Source organism: Vulpes lagopus, chromosome 11 (genome assembly GCF_018345385.1).
Source record: "Vulpes lagopus strain Blue_001 chromosome 11, ASM1834538v1, whole genome shotgun sequence".
NCBI classification, from domain to species: domain Eukaryota; kingdom Metazoa; phylum Chordata; class Mammalia; order Carnivora; family Canidae; genus Vulpes; species Vulpes lagopus.
Window position 1 is genome coordinate 93533886 of NC_054834.1, and position 21664 is coordinate 93555549.

Consider the following 21664-nt stretch of genomic DNA (forward strand, 5'->3'; position numbering starts at 1 on the left):
TCCCTATCTTTTTATCAGACTCCTGACCCCTACTTGGCACTTCACCAACCTTGGACTCCTACAAAACTCCCACCAACCCCAGGACAGGCACCAGTAGTAGATGAATTAGTAAGATGACAGACCAGGAAGCCATCTATTCACTATCTTACTTGGTGTCCCCATTTTCCTACCATCACCCCATAGAACTGTCATCACACATCCTCCCTTGGCTAGAAGAGGGTCAGAAACCCAAAGTAGGAACATCTCAGCTATAGACCTGGCATATTTTAACACCAATTACAGGCAGCCCAGGTGGCTCAGCGGCTTTGCGCCACCTTCAGCTCAGGTGGGATCCTGGAGACCCGGAATCAAGTCCCATGTCAGGCGCCCTGCTTGGAGCCTACTTCTCCCTCTGCCGGTGTCTCTGCCTCTCTCTGTGTCTCTCATGAATAAATAAATAAAATCTTAAAAAAAAAAATTACTCTTGCTCACGCTTTCTTCTCAGGATTTTCTTCCATCCCTTTTCTTTTACCACTGCTTCTTCCTGGTTTATGCCTGCATTGCTATAATCATCTCCTGTTTTCTGCTTACAGTCTCCCCTTTCTCATTATCCTATACACGGATATCAAATAACATTCCTCAGACATTTTGTCTTTTTCATTTCTCTGAAATCCTTCGATGCCTCTTCAGTGCCAGTTGAATGTTAAAATTTAATTTCTGAATCTGGTTTCAGAGCCCTCTATGATCTAGTTTCAACCTCCCAGATTTACACAAACTCTCAATTTGATTACATACAATACTTTACCCTTACCCCAAGATTGCCTATTTCTGGGCCTTTATATATGTCTTCTTCCCCAGTTCCTAATTGTCTCTCCATCACAGCCTATCAAAACTCTTCCAGAAAAAAAAAATTCTTCCAGGTCTTCAAGAGCTATTCTTTAAGGCCTAGATCAAGTTTTAGCTTTTCCAAGAAGTCGTGATTATCCCAGCTAAGTTTAAACTCTCTCCTTGAAATCATCACTATTTTCTCTCCCATTTGGCCTTCATCATCCACTACTTGGTAGTGGAATCACTTCTGGCCTCATCAGCTCTCCTCTAAACTCTAGGAGGACAGTGGAGCTTTGGATGTCCTGAAGTGCTAGTCAAATTCAACCTGCAGATCCATTCTGCACAGTGATTTTACAACTTTCAAACAGTTGTCGTCAACATTTAAAAGTTGGGAGATCTCTCATTAAAAGCTGGTTTTCTGCTTCTCTGAGAATTTTGTTCACACTGGGCTGAATTCAATTCACACTGGACCTGTACTCTTGCTTAGAAGATGCTAAGAAGACTGAGTAGCGGCCACCTCTTTAAGATGGGGCCTGTGCCTTCCAGTTTACCCAAATTCCCATCTTCATAGTCTTTAAACCTCATTCATGCCCCAAAGGGGTCTCTGCTTCTAACATCTCTACAATGTAAGGGAGGGATGGACGGATGGATGGATGGATGGATGGATGGATGGATGATGGATAGATGGATGGATGGAAAAAAGGATAAATGAGCAAACTAACCTAGCAGATGGCAAAACTCACTTCCTCTACATGTCTCTTGCTGTCCAGGAAGCTTAACAGCTGAATTCTCTTAACTGCCAGATTCTCCCACTCTATTCTTTACTTGTCCTGAGTCACATCCAGAAAAATTCTGGCCCAAGCTTGAGTGGAGAAAAGACATTTCTTTTTAATAAGCACTTCCCATTTTCCCTCTCAGAACTCTTAATGAGTGTGAGATGACAGTCAAGATTTTTTAAAAAAATCATTCCTGTGCCTCTGTCTGAAACTGGGAAAGTAAAAACTCAAAAGGGATCCATGCAAGTCACAGCCTTGCTTTGATGTGCCCCTTGATGACCCACACTGAGGCAACACATGGCTGTGGGTTCCCATTGTCAGAGTAAATGTGACCTTTCTTACACAAGGGGATTGTGGTTTTGATCTATTGAAAGGACCCCGTGGGCAGCCAGGGATCAGCCTAAAGGGTGAAAAGGTGAACAATAAATATGCCAGTGCATCAACACAATTAGGTTTATAAAAAAGGCACTGAAGCAAAATGGAACATCAAGAATTTACAAAAGCAGCTGATGGGTTCTGTGTTTTAGAGATGGATTTATGGCTAATTAACTGTCCAGAACCATTCTAACTCCTGTACATAGGAAAACATGAGCTGAGACAAAGAGTGATTGATTTTAGTGGGAAAGTCTTGTATTGTGAAATGAGAGAGAAAGGGAGGACAGTATAAGGCAATTACTTGGAAGTATAGTTTGCATAGCATACATGTGGAATCAGGGTTTTGCAAGAGACTGAGTCATTGCTGCACTGTTGTTTTTATTGCTGTTGTTTGCATTACTTTAAAGTGTCTTAAGTAAGGTAATAGCTATATCTGTCACAGAAAGGTGGCTGGATCACAAGATTTACCAGCGCCTTTTGAAGTTACTAGCACTGGAATTCAACATTAAGTATTAATCAACTCTCAATGTATGGAAATTATCATGCTATCATTACAAGAGAGGAAAGAGAAGATTTTGGTTTTAATAGTAATGACTCTTTTCATACTTAGAGTTTTATCTGGATTTCAGGGGCACTGAGAAAGTGCCCATAAGAGGAACAGGCACTGCCATATCTAGAAAATATAAATACTTTCTATTTAACTCATTTTGTCCTGAAGTAAATCCTTTCTGCCAACAGTTCCATATGCAATCACTCTCCTAGCCTTGAAACACAGTCAAACCAAGAGAGTATATATACAACTAATGAATATTGGTCTAATACCAAACATCTATATTCAAAGTAAGACCTAAGCACAGATAATAGCAATGGGATTCATCATCTTTGTGGTTCTCTTTCTAAAGATCAGTTGCTCTGATTGTGGTTATCCACTTCCTCCCTCTAGAGAAGCTTCCAAGAGAGATAAGTGGGAATATAACCAGAGAAAAAGAAGGTAAAGTCTAAAAACAGAGCAGAAATGGACAATAGAAGATAGAGGGAGGTCTACCAAGAAGGAAAATGGGTTGGATACAGTTCAAGTTGGCAGAGAGTAGTTAAAATTAAAGATAAATAGCTTGCCTTTTTGAAAGGGAAAGACTGGATTCTAGATTCTGAGGATTTGCTGATATTAGGCTTTAGAAAATGTAAAGTGGCTTAAACATAGAGTTGGTTAGCATTTAGAAAAGAAACTAGAGATAACTCAGAGCAATTAACCTCTTTTTCTTTTCTAATAAGATATCTACATTGGTAGAGCAGGATCACTGATATGAGTTAGGGATTTCAGAAAGTCATGACAAAGTTTCTTTCATGATAGCCTGGTAGGCAAAATGTAGCAACCAAAACAAGATGATAGTACAGATAAGACTGACAACTTTATGATGACAGGGACTGTCATTGGCTTGTTCAATGCTGTACCTTCTCTATGCATCACAGATCCTGACCCAGGCTCAAAATATTTGTGTTGATTTAGTAAAGTTAGGTGCATTCTGATGACTGAAGAGCAATACCCAAAGTACATTGTTTTCTGGATCTCTGTCAACAGATTTAATTTTATTCGCCTTAATATCCCCAGGAGATTAGAAAATACCTGGCATACAGTAGGCACTTAATAAAATGTGATGAATGAATTAATTAATCTATAGGTCTTTTATAACAGTCTTACAAGGTTTTTTTTTCTTACTCTTAATCTAGTCAATGCTTTAATCAGTGGCTTGGTTGAAGATATATTAAAACAAGGGATTATCAGTTACTGCAATTATACACATTGAAATAATGAATAGATTAAATGCAATGGGTGAAAAGGACATATGGGGATCCCTGGGTGGCGCAGCGGTTTGGCCCCTGCCTTTGGCCCAGGGCGCGATCCTGGAGACCCAGGATCGAATCCCACATCAGGCTCCCGGTGCATGGAGCCTGCTTCCCCCTCTGCCTATGTCTCTGCCTCTCTCTCTCTCTCTCTCTCTGTGACTATCATAAATAAATAAAAATTAATTAAAAATTAAATATTAAAAAAAAAGAAAAGGACATATGTCAATATTAATATGGCAAAATTTAATATCACTAAATCTATATTCAAAAAATACACAAGGCCAAAAAAGAAGCACAAGGCATATGATCCAGCAATTCTACTTCTGGGCACAGGCATATCTCAGAGATACTGTGGATTCAGTTCCAGACCACTGCAATAAAACAAATATCACGATAAATCAAGTCAAATGAATTCTTTTGTTTCCTTATGTATACGAGTTGTTTACACTATGCTGCAGTCTATTAAGTGTGAAATAGCATTATGTCTAAAAAAATTAATGTCAGAGTTAATTTTAAAATACTTTATTGTGGAGTGCCTGGATGACATTGTTGGTTGGGCAACCAGCTCTTGGTTTCGGCTCAGGTCACTATCTTAGAGTTGGGAGATTGAGCCCTGAGTGGGGCTCCACACTCAGCAGGGAGACTGCCTGAGATTTCTCTCTCTCTCCCTCTACCCGTCCACCCCTTGCATGCGCACACTAGCTCTCTCTAACATAAACAAATAATTTTTTTAAGAAGGAGAATAAAGAACATATACTGGCTCATAAATTTATCCGCATCAAGCATAAAAGAATTTAAATCATACAAAGTTATCTGACCACAAAGGAATTAAGTTAAAAATCAAAAACAGCAAAAAAAAAAAAAAAATGCTTCAAACATATGGAAACTTAAAAGCACACTTAAATAATCCATAAATCAAACAGGAAGTCTCAAGGGAAGTCAGAAAATACTTTAAACTGAATGAAAATAAAAATATAACATACAAAAAGGTGTGATATGTAGCTAAAGCAGTGTTTATGCAGTAATCATGTCATTACATACTAATATTAGGAAAGAAGACAGTCTCAGATCCATAAACTAAATTTCCATCTTTAAAAAAAAGTATAATAAACAAAAATATCACAAAAGGGAAGAATTAGTAAAGATAAAAGCAGAAATCAATGAGATTAAAACTAACTAAATAAAAAAGAGAGGGGGGTGGTGGGGCACAAGAGAAAACAAAACCAAAAGGCGGTTCTTTGAAAAGTCATTAAAATTGAAAACCTCTAGCAAGACCAACAATAAAATAGGAGAAAAGACACACTTACCAATTATCAGGAAAGAAAGAAGGAATCACTACAAATCTCAGATGTTACAAGAATGATAAAAGAATACTACAAACAATTCAATGCACATAAATAGAACAACTAAGATGAATCAGACCAATTCCTTAAAAACTTCGAAATATTAGGGAAACAAAAGCAAAAATAAACTATCAGGACTTCATCAAAATAAAAAGCTTCTGCACAGTGAAGGAAGGAAACAATCAACAAAACTAAAAGACAACCTATAGAATGGAAGAAGATATTTGCAAATGACATCTGATAAAGGGTAAGTATCTAAAATCTATAAAGAACTTGTAAAATTCAACACCCAGTAAATAAATAATCCAGTTTAAAAATGGACAGAAAGGGTGCCTGGATAGCTCAGTCAGTTAAGTGTCTGCCTTTGGCTCAGGTCATAATCTCAGAGTCATGAGATTGAGCCCTACATCAGGCTTCCTGCTCACCAAGGAGTCTGCTTTTTCCTCTCTCCCTGCCCCTACCCCCACTCATGTGCTCGCTCTTGCTCTCTCTCTCTCTCTCTCTCTCCCCCCCAAATAAATAAATAAAATCTTTTTTAAAAATGGGAAGACATGATAGACATTGTTCCAAAGAACACATCCAGATGGCTAAGGGACACATGAAAAGATGTTCAACATCACTCATCATCAAAGAAATACAAATCAAAACTATAACGATATATCACTTCACCAGTAGAATGTCTAAAATTAACAACACAGGATATGACACATATTGGCAAGGATACAGAGAAAGGGAATCCTCTTACACTGTTGGGAATGTGAACTGGTGCAGTCACTCTGGAAAACAGTATGGAGGTTCCTCAAAAAGTTAAAAATAGAGCTCCCCTACAATTCAGCAATTGTACTACTAGGTTTTTACCCAAAGGATACTAAGATACTGATTCAAAAGTATACATGCACTCCCATGTTTATAGCAGCATTATTAATAATAGCCAAATTATGGAAAGAGACCAAATGTCCATCCACAGATAAGTGGATAAGGAAGAAGTGGTTTATGTATATGATGAAATATCACTCAGCCATAAAAAAGAATGAAATCTTGCCATTTGAATGATGTGGATAGAGCTAGGGAGTATTATGCTAAGCAAAATAAGTCAGTCAGAGGACAAATACCATTTGATCCCACTCATATGTGGAATTTAAGAAACAAAATAGATGAACATGGGAGGGGGGAGGCAAACCAGAAAACAGACTCTTAACTATAGAAGAAAAACTGAGGGAGGGTTATAGGAGGGGAGGTGGGCAGAGGAATGTGTTAAGTAGGTGATGGGTATTAAAGAGGACACTTGTGATGAGCACTGGATGTTGGATGGAAGTGATGAATCACTAAGTTCTACATCTGAAACTAGTATTACATTGTATGTTAACTAACTGGAATTTAAAAATTTGCACTTTTCGGGATCCCTGGGTGGCGCAGCGGTTTGGCGCCTGCCTTTGGCCCAGGGCGCGATCCTGGAGACCCAGGATCGAATCCCACGTCGGGCTCCCGGTGCATGGAGCCTGCTTCTCCCTCTGCCTGTGTCTCTGCCTCTCTCTCTCTCTGTGACTATCATAAATAAATAAAAATTAAAAAAAAATAAAAAAATAAAAAAAATAAATAAAAATTTGCACTTTTCCAACAGGTTACATACACTACACGCAAATTAGTCATTTCCAGGAAACGGGTGCTGGCTTTGTAGGGTTCAACATGGAGACAACTAGGGGAACTACTGAGCCGGTTCCTGGGGAACTGGTGTCTATGGCACATGCTCTTTCTCTCCCAGCCGAGTCTTATGGCAATGATCCTGATATCAAGATGGCTTGGGCCATGAAAGCAATGCAGCATGCTGAAGTCTACTACAAGCTGATTTCATCAGTTAAGCCACAGTTCCTGAAACTCACCACAGTGGATGACCAAATCTATTCTGAGTTTTGGAAAACTTTTGGAAACTCAGGATAGATGTGTTGGATCCAGAAGAACTCAAATCAAAGTCCACTAAAGAGAAGTGGAGACCATTCTGCTTGAAGTTTGACGGGGTTGTAGAAGACTTCAACTGTGGTACTTTGCTGTGACTGGATTGTTCTCAGGGCTACACTGAGGAAAATACCATATTTGCCCCCAGGATACAATTTCTTGCTATTGAAATTGCTCGGAACCGGGAAGGCTATAACAAAGCAGTTTACACCAGTGTTCGTGACAAAGAAGAGAAAGAAGGCAACCATGGAAGAGAGAAAGGAGCTGACAGTGGACAAGCAGAAGAGAAAGGAGCCAATAGAGAAAGAGAAAAAGCGAAAACCAACAAAGGAGAAGAAAAAGAGAAAGAAGCCAACAAAGAAATCAGCAAGAGTGGTGAAACAGCTATGTTAGGAAGACAGGGAATAGCACTCTGGAAGCTGTGACTCAGCTAAGTCTACAGATTCCATGATGCCACTTGCACAGATCCCTGTGGTTAAATGTATGTCCAGGGCACCCGGGTGGCCCAGTGGTTGAGTGTCTACCTTTGGCTCAGGGTGTGATCCCAGAGTTCCAGGATCGAGTCCCACATCCGGCTCCTGCAGGGAGCCTGCTTCTCCCTCAGCCTACGTCTCTGTCTCTCTCTCTGTGTCTCTCATGAATAAATAAATAGAATATTTTTTTAAAAAAACTTGCAGAGTAAAATAAAATAATAAAAAATAATTTTTTTAATTTTTAACTTCAAAATATCAAAATTCATGAAACTTGCCTTAAATAACCCAAATTGCCTTATAACTAATGAAAGAGTTGAATCTATAGTCAAAATCTTCTGAAAAGAGATTTCCAGGTCCAGATGGTTTCACTGGAGAATTCGGCCAAACATTTAAAAAAGATATTACACCGGATCCCTGGGTGGCTCAGTGGTTTAGCGCCGCCTTTGGCCCAGGGCCTGATCCTGGGGTCCCTGGATCGAGTCCCACATCAGGCTCCCGGCATGGAGCCTGCTTCTCCCTCTGCTTGTGTCTCGCCTCTCTCTCTCTCTCTCTCCCTGTGTCTCTCATGAATAAATAAATAAAATCTTTAAAAAAAAAGATATCACACAAATTCTACACAGTCTCTTCCAGAAAATAGAAGAGAAGGGAACACTTCTCAACTAATTTTATGAAGTTAGCATGACCTTGATGACAAAACCAAAGACAGTACAAGAAAACTATAGACTAACACCCTTCATGAACAAAGATGCAAAAACCCTCAACAAAATATCACCAAATCTAATCCAGTAATATAAAAAACACACCATGACTAGGTGGGAAAAGAAACCTCATTCAATGTCTTAAAAATTAATCAATGTGGGGCACCTGGGTGACTCAGTGGTTGAGCATCTGTGGCTCAGGTGGTGATCCCAGAGTCCTGGGATCAAGTCCCATATCAGGCTCCCAGTAGGGAGCCTGCTTCTCCCTCTGCCTCTCTCAATAAATCTTTTAAAAAATTAAATTAAAAAAATCTTCAGCAAACTAGGAATAGATGAGATCTTTCTCAATGTATTGAGAAAAGGCATTCTCAAAAAAAAAAAAAAAAACTACAGCTAACATATACTTACATGAAACAGTGAATGCTTTCCTTCTAAGGCCAGGAACTTGACAAAGATGTCTACTCTCAAGACTCCAACTCAATATTGCTAGAATTCCAAAGAAATAAAGTGAAATAAAACAAGAAATAAAGCAAAAAATAAAATAAAATGCATACAGATTAGAACAGTTTCACAATGTGTAGAAAAGCCAAGAAATCTACTTTAAAAACTTCCTAGAGCTAATAAATGTATTTAGCAAGATTGAAGGCTACACAGCCAACACAAACACCGATAATATTTTCATACGGCAGCAATAAGCAATTGGAAACCAAAATTTAAAACACAATACCACTTAAAATAGCTCCAAAAAATGAAATATCAAGGTATACATCTAAGAAAACTTTTACAGGAGCTGTATACCGTAAACCTCAAAACACTGATTTTAAAATAGATGTGAATAAATGAAGAGACATATTATGATCAAGGACTGGAAGACTCAACAGAGTAAAGATGTCATTTGATCTATAGGTTTAATGGAATTGCAATCATAATCTCAGTGATATTCTTGGCAATATAGGCAATATAACTCATATTTATATGGAAAAGCAAAGAGACTAGAGCAGCCACAATAAATTTGAAAAAAAAAAAACAGTTGGAGCAATCACACTACTCTATTTTAAGATTTACTACAAAGCTGCAATGACCAAGAGTATATTATTAGTGGAGAAATAGATACAAAGCAATGGGAAAGAATAGAACCTAGAAATAAAGTCACAATACATTAATTTTTACCTTGATGCAAAGGCATTTCAATGAAGATAGAGTAGTTTTTTTAAACAAATGATGTTGGAACAATTGGGCATCCGTATGGGGGAAAAAAACCTCAACCCATACCTGTACCATACACAAAAATTAGCTCAAAATGAGTTATAAATATAAATGTAAAATGTAAAACTATATAATGGTTAGAAGAAGAAATATAAAAAGATTCATGGCCTGGGTTTGGCAAAGTTTTGGGACATGACACCAAAGACACAATCTATAAAAGAAAAATTTGTACTTAATCCAAATTAAAAGCTTTTACTCTATAAATAATACTCACTGCTAAGATAATGAAAGACAAGCTAGAGACTGGGACAAGTTATTTGCAAATCATATGTCTGATAGAGGACTTGTATTCAGCATATATATGTATTTTTTTAAATTCTCAAAACTCAATAATGAGACAGCAACTCAACTAAAATATGAGGAAAAAAAACTTGAAAAAAACTTTCACTGAAGAGGATATTCAGAAGGCAAATTGGTGTAGTCTAACACCAATTTCAGTCAGCAGGGAAATGCAAATTAAAACCAGGATGAAATATTACCCAACACCTATTAAAATGGTAAAAATAAAAAATAATTGACAATACCAGGTGCTGACAAGTATGCAGAACAACTGTAACTCTCAAATACTGCTGATAGAAATGCAAAATGGCACAGCTACTCTGGAAAGTCATTTGGAAGGTTTTTTTAATAAAATTAGATGTATCTGATAATTCTACTCCAAAATATTTAGGAGAATGTTCACAAAAAAAATTGACACATGTGAGGTTACAGTAGCTCTAACAAAACTGCCAAAAATTAGAGAAAATCAAATGTCCTTAAATTGGTGAATGAATAAGCAAATTTGGTGTACCTTTACAATAGACTACTACTTGGCAATAGAAAAGAATGCACTATTGATACATGCAACAACTTGAATAAATCAAAAAGGCACTAAATGGAGTGAAAAAAATACAATCTCAAAAAGTTACATATAGAATGATTCCATTTATGTAACATTCTTGAAAAAATAGAACTATATGATGGAAAGAAGACTAGTAGTTTCCAGGGCCTAGAAGTCAGAGGAGGGTGTGATACAAAGATAGAATAGGAGGGAACTTCAGGCAGATGATGAAACTATTCTATATCCTGATTGTGGTTGTGGTTACACAAATATATACAAGTATTAAGACTCATAGAACTGTCCACTAAAAAAATGATAATTTAAGTGTTAACTGTTAACTATATACATTTTTAAAGTAAGATAGGACAGTTTTTGTTCACCACAGCTCAATACATGCCAAAAGTGTGATATGATGACTAAGAAAACCCCCATAAACAGCAAGAGCAAAACCGTCTTAGGCTGCATTAATGGAAGAATAAAATCCAAATCAAAGAAAGTTATAGATGTATTGGATCTTAAACTGATCAGACCACACTTACAGTTGTCTATTCTCTTTAGACATTGATAAAATCAACTATCTAGAGGAAGGAGACCAGAATGAATAGAGAATGGTGGAAAGAAGATATTTAGCCTGGAAAAGAGAAGGAATGACACGGCAATTCTCTTACTCTATTAGAAAAATTGCCAATTATTTACTAAGTCTTGGGCATCCCAGGTGGCTCAGCGGTTTAGCGCCGCCTTCAGCCCAGGGTGTGATCCTGGAGAACCCGGATCGAGTCCCATGTCGGGCTCCCTGCATGGAGCCTGCATCTCCCTCTGCCTGTGTCTCTACCTCTCTCTCTCATGAATAAATAAAAATCTTTTTTAAAAAATTAGTTGTTAAGTCTTATTTTGTATCACTCCTCACAAAAGAACTGGCTCCCTGGGAAATAGTTGCAAGAAGGCAGACCTCAGATTACTATAAAGAAAAGCTTTCTGATAATTCAAGTCATGAATAAGTACAATGACCTGCCTAGATAAGCAGTGAGCTTCTCATCGTTGGAAATCATTGGACATGCTTAAGCAGATGTTAAATAACCATCTGTCAAGGTTATCCTCAAAGGGATTACTTCACTGAGTAGGAGACTGATATCTTTAACCTCTCGAGTCTCTTCAAACTCCACCTCCTGTATTCTAAATTATAAAGGTTGTTATAAATCATCCCCCACCCCTGCTGAGTGTATCTCCAAGTCTCTACAATTCATTGGATTGTACATTAGGTACCGAGTGCTCACAAAATCCCCTCGGATTCCTCCTAAAACTGATGGTCCCAGAACAGCCTTCGAGGGGCTGTTTTAATGAATTCCAACCAACAATAGTAAAGATATGCAGAGGAACATGTGAAAAAATCAAACTTGTGCAAAGAATGGATAACTTCTAATAAGAATGTATAGGGAATATTTGACTCTGCTCTATTAATGCTTGATGAGTTATTGTATCTTCCCAAAAATGAACTAAAATGAGGTTTGAGATTGTTTTTGACTTCCCTGACCTAGTCATTGCTCTAGTCTAGAAAAGGAAACTGGAAAATTCCAGGTCTTAAAATTTACCAAAGGGCAAAAAGAAATACCCCTATTTTTTCCCGTTCTTCTCAATTATTTGAATCTCACTCTTTATATTTTACTCTCTAGTCTTCTCGGCAAGAATTATCTCAGCCTAAACATTCCAAAAGTCTGGCAATAAGTGAGGAGCAAGAGTGCCTAGTTAAGGTTATCATGGGCAGCATCAAGGCAGGTTCAGCAGCCATCAGGCTGACAAGAATTGGGACAAGGGGAAGGCTATGGAGATTAGTTTCATCCAGCAGGACATGAATCAAGCCAAGTGATCACTATTGATATATCTGAAGTTGGAAGTACAAGATTTAAAACAGTAGATCCAGGCATGACTTAGATAAGACTTCAATTAGACATCGTGTGGCACTCCAATGATTCCAGAGAGCCAAGTTGTGTGCCCAAGTCCAAGGCTGTAATCATGCCTTCCCACATCAGAGTCCGCAGGCCTACCTGGCCTCATCCTCTTAGTAGAACTCTCATTTTGAATTATTTACTAAAGTCTTTTTGACTCTTTTTGGGGTGTTCCTGAGGGTACAGCTGTTCCCTTTGCAAGTCCATTATAGAATTAAAAGTCTGTTTGGCAGACAAAAATAATCTATAGTATGAGAAGATCACTCATTGTGGTAGGTAATCACTGGAAGGGAGCATAGTTGGGGGTTCTGGGGTTCTGGTAAGGTTTCTTGATCTAGGTGTATTCAGATTGAAAATCCTAGTTGTATACTTATGATCTCCATACTTTTCTGTATCTATGTTATCATAATATAAATATAAAATTAAAATGTTCCCAAGATAAGGGAAAAGCCCTGAGCAGCAGCTTCATAAGGCCACTAGGGCTACTGGGCAGCCAGGAGTACGATCACTAAGCCAGAGCGCTAGACTCTCAGTCCTCTTCCGTTCTTTCCCTGTGTGTGTGGCTGCTCACACATGCTCACTCATACGTGTGCACACACCCAAACACAAACAAGATGAGGCACCAGAGGCAGCAAGCACAGTCCAGAGGAGGGCTTTTTGCCTTATCTTCCCAACCCTGACCCTAACTCCAGGACTTGGCTCATGTCCTTCTAAGGACCAAGATTTGAAATTCTACTCCTCAGTGTTAGAAAAGGGGTCCTCCTTCTCTTGGTAGAAATCCAAACTTCTGAGATGAAGAAAATAAGATAACTTTAAGCATCAGTAAACTAATGACACCATATGTGTAGAGTTATGTATATTTAGCAAAAAAAAAAAAAAAAAAAGTACATCAAAATGTTAACGGTTTTTATTTCTGAGACATGGGATGAGTTGCGATTTTTCTTTGTCTTTTTCTCTCACTTTTATATTTTCTATAATGATTGAATACTACTTTATAATAAGAAAATACATGCTATAAATAAAAATTTATGTTTATATATTACATTAGCACTTCCAAATCTACAAGCATAAGTTTTCTCAGTGGGTTCTCTGTATAGTTTTGATACAAGTCCTTTATTGGACAGGAGTCCGGCAAATATTTTTTTCTTTTCTTTTCTTTTTTTTTTTTAGATTTTATTTTTTTTAAGAGGCAGAGAGAGTGAGAGAGAGAGGCAGAGGGAGAAACAGATTCCCCACTAAGCAAGGAGCCTGATGTAGGGCTCCTTGATCCCAGAACTGGAAGATCATGACCTGAGCCAATAACTGACTGAGCCACCCAGGCACCCCTCGGTAAATATTTTCTTTCAGTCCATGGTTTGTCTTTTCATTCTCTTAACAGTCTGTTTTGCAGAGCAGAGGTCTTAGATTTAAATAAAATCCAACTTACCACTTTTTTTGTTTCATGGATTATTCTTTTGGTTGTATCTAAAAACTCATCACCATCTACTGACTCTTACAATTCTCTGATATTATTACCTCCATTTTGCAAATGAGGAAACCAAACCTCAGAGGTGAACTTGACTAAGCTCATGTGAGCAAAACTAATGGATTTGGGACTGATATATTCCAATACTCATTCCACTATGCAATGTTGTAATGCTATCTAACTCTGTTCTTCTTTTTGTTTTCTTTGCCTTTTTTTCCTCTTTTCTTGGAAGTTTATTTTTTAAGTTTTTTGTTTTTTTTTTTTAAACCTAGGGAAAACATGTCTTGCCAGAAGACATGACAACTTCCAGAGAATAAGAGATTGATGAAGCTGGTCCAAAGGTTATCACAACGGCATTGATAGAAACATGCTCTAAGGTGCAGTGTCAAGTGTTGTGGAAGCTAAGGGCTCATTTCTCTAGAAACACACATACTCACATTTTGCATACAATTTTAGGTGTTCTGGATGCCATTGCTGCTTTATAATTAGTTTAGCACCTGGCCGTCTGGGATATATATGAAATAATATAAAGAAGTAACATCTATGAAAGCACTAGCATAGCTCCTGTGTAGAGGAGACACTCAATAAATTCTCATTTAATCTGAAGTCTGATTAATTTGATTAATAGTTCTTTTTGCCTTCAAGCAAGGAATCTATACCCACTGGGTTTAATATAGTCTGGTTGCAAGAATTCGCCACAGGGTGTCACTATTGTTCTAGAGAAAAAATTAACAGCATTAAACCGTCCCCTTCCTTCCCCCCCACTCCATCCCACCCCTTTAATTTAAAAACAAAGTGACTGGGATCCCTGGGTGGCGCAGCGGTTTAGCGCCTGCCTTTGGCCCGGGGCGCGATCCTGGAGACCCCGGATCGAATCCCACATCGGGCTCCCAGTGCATGGAGCCTGCTTCTCCCTCTACCTGTGTCTCTGCCTCTCTCTGTGACTATAATACATAAATAAATAAAAATTAAAAAAAAAAATAAAAACAAAGTGATGCCTGTGTGGTGAGGAGGGGGTGGGGAAGGGCATTACTTTTGTATTCTAATAGCTTTTTAAATTTTTAATATTAACACAATTCATTGCTTTTGAATGTCATAAAAATGTTGCATCAACGTATTTTGGGTTACTGAGCAGTTGTTCAGGGTGTAAAAAAAAATTAAAAAGCACTGTTTGGGTTCAGAAAGTTTACTTCAGAGGATCCATGGAGGAGTCTCAGTGACTCATTTACTCATTCATCAAAGATTTGTTGCCTGCTATGTGCTATGCATTATGTAAATCATAGTATATCAAGAGATTTGGCATATCTAGTCACTTTCACAATGGCTCTGAGTGATTAGACCCCTGCTTAGAGTAGCAATAGGATAGGGATTTGGTTCAGGATTCCTATAAAGAATTGTTCACCCCAAACAGCTTCTCATAGTTATTTGACCTGATAAATGTCATAATAGTCCTACATTCTAGCATGCTGCCTGGGGTAATATCCATCCATCACTACTAAAATGTGCAGCAGTCACCTGTAAAATATCCACCTGGCATGTGCCTTCCTCCCTCTGGGCACCACTGATGGCACAGATAAAGGGACAAAGACAACAACATTCAGATGAGCAGTTTTGTTTTGTTTGTTAAGTAGGCTCCACGTACAGGGTAGGGCTCAAACTCAGGATCCTAAGAAGGAGAGTCATTTGCTCTATTCACTGAGCCTGCCAGACGCCCCCAACAGTTTTGTTCTTCAACAGCATTTTTAGGATATTTACATACTGTAAAATTCACCCATGTGAAAATGTACAAGTAGTGGGTTTTAGCATATTCAGAGAGTTGTGGAATTGTCTCCATTACCTAAGTCCACAACATTTTCGTTAGCCCAAAAGAAAACCACACACCCACTAGCAGTCACTCTCACCCTTTCCCCAGGCTCTGGCAACCACTTATCTACTTTATGTCTTGCTGGATTCACTTACACTGGACATTTCATATAAATGGAGTCATAATACATGAACGGTTTGTAAATAGCAAAAGAAAGCAATTCTTTCATCTCTACTCCAACTACCATAGTTTGATTGGGTAGATTCCTGCTTTCAGAAAAGTGCTTTTAGAAAAGTGCCCAATATGTAATCTATAAATTCCTATAATAGTCATCATGAACTCCTTTGGGGGAATTTTTTACCTCAACAGCACATCCAAATGGGAGTGAAATTGGTTTCACTCAGGACAAAAGTGGCTGAAATCAGTCATCTTCTGAAATCATTACTTTTTAAGGATGGCCTGTGAGAATGTGGGCTGTTTTGGCCCAAGACTTACACCTATTATCTTATACTCTTAAGTAGGAGACAAGAAAAACTAACTATAAAGCTCTGCTCTCTCTCTTCATTAATCATTAAATAAATACCCAAGTCCTCCCCCATGGCCCACAGCATAGAATGAGCCAACAGTAACCTGCCTGGTGGTGAAGAAGGGCATCCACAGAGAGAAATCCATGCTAGGCATTGTGCTGGCATTCCTCCCCCCAATTCTGTAAGTACTATAAGAATGAGAAAATGAGGGCAGCCCAGGTGGCTCAGCGGTTTAGCATCGCCTTCAGCCTGGGTCCTGATCCTGGACACCTGGGATGGAGTCCTGAGTCGGGCTCCCTGCAGGGAACCTACTTCCCCCTCTGCCTGTGTCTCTGCCTCTCTCTCTCTCTCTCTCTCTCTCTCTCTCTCTCTGTTTCTCTCATAAATAAATAAAATATTTTTAAAAAAAAAAGAGAAAATGAGACTTAGTAAGATTCAATAACTTACCCAAGCAAGGCTACATGCCTAGTATGTGGCAGTATTTAGTAAAGGATAAAAGCACAGAATCAGAAGCCAAGCTTTCTGGGTTTAAATCTTGAATTATACAGCACACTACCTGTGTGACCTTCAGCAAGTTCTTTTGGCTCTCTGTGCTTCAGATGGCCTCTGTAAGGAAGAGATCCTAATAACACGGACCTTATGGGGAGGCTGTAAGTAAGGTTCAAGTAAGTTAGTACCAAAAGCACTTATAGCAATGCCTGACATATGAAAAGCCCTATAAAAGTACTGACTGTAAATATTATCAGAATCCAGATTCGCCTGGATTTAAAGTTCTTGCCCCTAATGCAAAACCATGCCTCTCCATGCTTACCCTATATTCTTGAAGAATTAGGAGATCTGTGGCCTGAGCTGAACTGACAGTGCTGTGGCATGTGATGTCTCAATTAATGTGTGAGCCTGCTACAGTGAGCACATTGGTGGTACCGCCCTGTTCACACTGCAGACAATGTCCACTGCATCTTATTTCCACCCCCCACACTATGTAAATACCACAGCTCTGGCCTGAATTGCAATAGTGTGCATTAAAAGAATGAAAGAGAAGGGTGTGAGAGCAGTTGCCTCCTGCAACAACTCTTTTACATCACTATAGAAGCAGAATAATAAAACTTCACTGTCACTTTCAAGAAAAAGAGAAGCAAAACCAGGCTAAGGAATTGATAACCTGAACTAATGACCAGGAAGGTATTTTCCTGCCTACATCCCAAAGCAAATGAGTCATTAAGATGATTTACAGCAACAGGAGGTTACTGTTACTGGTTTTGACAGCAATTGTCTTTAAAAGGATGGGTCCTGCAGTCCTACAAGTCTACTTAGATTTCCAAAAGGAGGGAACTCCAAGAAAAAAAAAAAAAAAAAAGCTGTTCCCTAAAGTATAAAGAGGGCAAAGGTGTATCTTAAGTTTTCTTTTTAACTTTTTTTTGTTAAGCAATCTCTATGCCTAATGTGGGGCTTAACTCATAACTCCAAGATCAAGAGTCACATGGTCTACTGACTGAGCCAGCCAGGGACCCTGAATTTTAAGTTTTCCTAATAAAATGTATTATCTCTGTATCTGTACAATTATCTGCTTGCCTCTCTGGAATCATTTTAGTGAAGAATTAATAGGCAGTAAATAAACAAATCTGGCCAGCCCAGGTGGCTCAGCGGTTTAGCGCCGCCTTCAGTCCAGGGTATGATCCTGGAGACCCGGGATCGAGTCCCACGTCAGGCTCCCTGCATGGGGCTTACTTCTCCCTCTGCCTGTGTCTTTGCCTCTCTCTCTCTCTCTCTCTCTCTCTCTCTCTAATAAATAAATAAAATCTTTAAAGACAAAAGATTTTCATTATTCTGCAAATGCCTACAATATCTCTCTTTACAGAAGGAATTCTCAAATTTGGCTATACACTGTAATCACATGAAGATGCAGGGGCTGTGCCCACAGAGATCTCTGACTCCATGGATCCAGGATACAACACGGGTATCAGGAATTTCATAGGCTTCCACGTTAGGAGTAGCCACATTTTTAAAACCAGTGCTCAGTTGGCAGTCACATGTCCTCTGGTCCTGTGTCAGTTTCAGCTCTCCTGGAGGACGGGCCTCCCTAGAGATTCCTCCACTACTAAGTGGGTTTTAAGTTTTTATATGTCCCATGATCTACTGATTATCTCAGACCATCCCAAACCAAGCCTTCAGAGCAGTTGTCCTAAATGGGCACGAATTAGGGAGAGTTCTTACAATCTCAACTAAAATGAACCTGGTAGGGACCCCTGGGTGGCTCAGTTGGTTAAGTGTCTGCCTTCAGCTCAGGTCATGATCCTGCAGTCCTGGGATGGAGCCCTGCATAGGGCTCCCTGCTTCTCTCTCTGCCCCTCAACCCGCTCATGCTTGCATGCATGCTCTCTCTCTCTCAAATAAATAAATAAAATATTTTTTAAAAAAGAGAGAGAGGGGATCCCTGGGTGGCTCAGTGGTTTAGCGCCTGCCTTCAGCCAGGGCGTGATCCTGGAGACCCGGGATCGAGTCCCACATCGGGCTCCCTGCATGGAGCCTGCTTCTCTCTCTGCCTGTGTCTCTGCCTCTGTGTGTGTGTGTGTGTGTGTCTCATGAATGAATAAATAAAAATCACTGATATTATCTATAATAGGTGTTTGGTGTGGGCTGGTGAGGTGCATATAGAGCTCCAACTACTTACCCCAATTCCACCTCCACTGAGCTTAGACTGTGCCTCATATACTGCTCATCATCCACCTGACTCTCATTTCATCAAAAGGCTGACATTATAAAACAGTGACTCAGTGAGAGAGGAATGAGTAAGAAGCCAAAAACATAAATAGAATCCTATTATGCTTGCTCCTCTTTCACATGTGCCTTTGGAGTACATGAGTGAGTAAGTGAGTGAGTGAGTTAAAAGGCATCTGAATTTGAGTAACAAAATAAAGATAGTATTGTATTATAACTCAAAGAATAAGTTAAATATCCATGAGTTCATACTGACATGAATAAATGACTGGAAAAATAAATTAAAAGAAGAAAAAATAAATATATGGAAGCAAAGGGAAAATCTTATAGAATTCCAAATAATAAATGTAGATATTTCCTCTTCCAGGATATGGGGCCTAATCTTCCTCCCCTTAAATGTAGGCTGGACTTAGTGACTTCCAAAAAGTACAGCATAGAAAGAGAAAATAGTAACTTTACTGTGGAGAAACCTGGTGCAGACACCACCTTAACCAGGTAATCAAGGTTGGCATTATCAGTAATAAATCAGGTTGAAGGGATCCCTGGGTGGCGCAGCGGTTTGGCGCCTGCCTTTGGCCCGGGGCGCAATCCTGGAGACCCGGGATCAAATCCCACGTCGGGCTCCCGGTGCATGGAGCCTGCTTCTCCCTCTGCCTGTGTCTCTGCCTCTCTGTCTCTCTCTGTGTGACTATCATAAATTAAAATAAATAAATAAATAAATCAGGTTGATATCATCTACCCCTGATTTGATACTTACATCACAGAACTATCTAAATTTATAAAGAAGTTTAAATTTAAAAATATATGAAAAAATCTCTCTTTATTTCTTTACACACTTGCCTCAATTTAAAGATATATATGTTTGTGAGTACATTCAAGCATATACAGAAGAGGTTTGAGAAGAAATAGACCAAATTTAACAAGGGTTACTTCCACGGAGAATGTGCACTTGCAGGGAAGGGGACAGATGAAGGGGTAGTTTCACTGTTTATTCTACATATATCTGCATGGTTTTAAAATTTGCAGTAATTACTTTTCTAATTTTATTAATTTTAAAAAATAGAAATGGTCTTAAAGAGAGCTCTATGGAGAAATTTGCAACTTTATACTCCATTCACTCTGGTCTCCTTCCAAACATGAAGAAGTGCTTTCATAAAGCATCTTTTGAAGATCTTTTCTAATTTATCATGCTCTACTTTCATTTATTTTCAAAATACTTGATTCACAATAATATAATTTAATGCTACTCTTAAATTTGAATTCTCCTTTCTCATCTCAAAACTTTAGTGTCTCTTCCAGCAAGAATGTTAAGGCTTAGTTTAGATGGTGAGTGCCAATATGTCTCAATTATTCCACAGTCCTCTCTTGGTAAATTCAGGATGAAGTATTGATATATATCAAACATTGGAGTATCCAGGATATCTAAAACATGTCAAGTGAAATATAAATGAAACATCAGCATATGTGATTATATAACACCAAATTCTGTTAGTGTGGAAATGGTTATATGTAAATTTATGTTCTCCCTTGATATCATGTAGATATAATCTTTGACTTTCTTGATAACCATGAATATATATTTGTTAATTAACTAAATAATAATATCCCACTAAGTACAATTTAGTGTTATGTGCCTAATGTAATTGGAAAAGACAAAGAGTAGCTCCAAGAATGAAAACTGATATATCCACTCTGGAGAACTATATGGAGGTTCCTCAAAATGTTAAAAATAGAACTACCAGAGGTACCTGGGTGGTGCAGTCAGTTAAGCACCCAACTCTTGGTTTCAGCTCAGATCATGATCTCAGGGTTGTGAGATCGAGTCCTATATCAAGCTCCAGGCTGAGTGTAGAATCTGCTTAAAACTCTCTCTCCTCCTTCTGCCCCTCCCTCATGCATGCTCTTTCTCTCTCTCTCTAAAATAAATAAATAAATCTTCAAAAAAAAAATTAGAACTACTCTACAATCCAGCAATTGCACTACTAAGTATTTACCCAAAAGACAAAAATACAGATTCCAAGAGATGCTTGCACCCCAATGTTTGTAGCAGCATTATCAACAACAGTCAAACTATGGAGAGAGCCCAAATGTCCATTAACTGATGAATGGATAAAGATGTGGTATACATATACAATGGAATATTATTCAACCATAAAAAAAGAATGAAATCCTGCCATTTGTAATGACATGGATGGGGCTAGTATATTATGCTAAGTGAAATAAGTCAGTCAGAGAAAGACAAATACCATATTTCCACTCATATGTAGAATTTATGAAACAAAACAAATAAAATATGGGAAGAGGGAAAAGAAAAAAAAAGGAGTGAGGGAAACAAGCCATAAGAGACTCTTAATGATAGAGAACAAACTGAGGATTGATGGAGGGAGGTGGGAGGGGGATGAGCTCGATGGGTGATGGGGATTAAGGAGAACACTTGTTACAAAGAGCATTGGGTGTTGTATGTAAATGATGAATCATTGAATTCTACTCCAGAAATCAATATTGCACAGTATGTTAACTACCTAAAATTTCAATCAAAAATAAAAAAGAATAGCTTCCAGGGGGCTACTAATCTTTGCCTATCCCCAGCTAAGGCAAGTGGCAAGAGTATGAATAAGAGAATACATGTCTTATACACCAAAGAATCATTGGAGTTAGAATATGAAGCCTATTAAGATGACTATAAGGAGGGGAAAGAACATTACATCTTCACTGAATCCCCAAAATATCATTATTTTCATATGTGAAAACAGATATTAATCTACATAAGCCTCAGATGTCAGCATTATCACCTTGCCTCTAACAATAAGATTGGATAAAATATCCAGTTTCTATACAATACCCCATAATG

General features: G+C 38.4%; 1 pseudogene; it reads left to right on the forward strand.

Annotated features, from left to right (window-relative positions):
- The first annotated feature begins 6832 nt into the window (after positions 1-6832).
- On the forward strand, positions 6833-7524 carry LOC121471694 (annotated as a pseudogene).
- The last annotated feature ends 14140 nt before the right edge of the window (positions 7525-21664 follow it).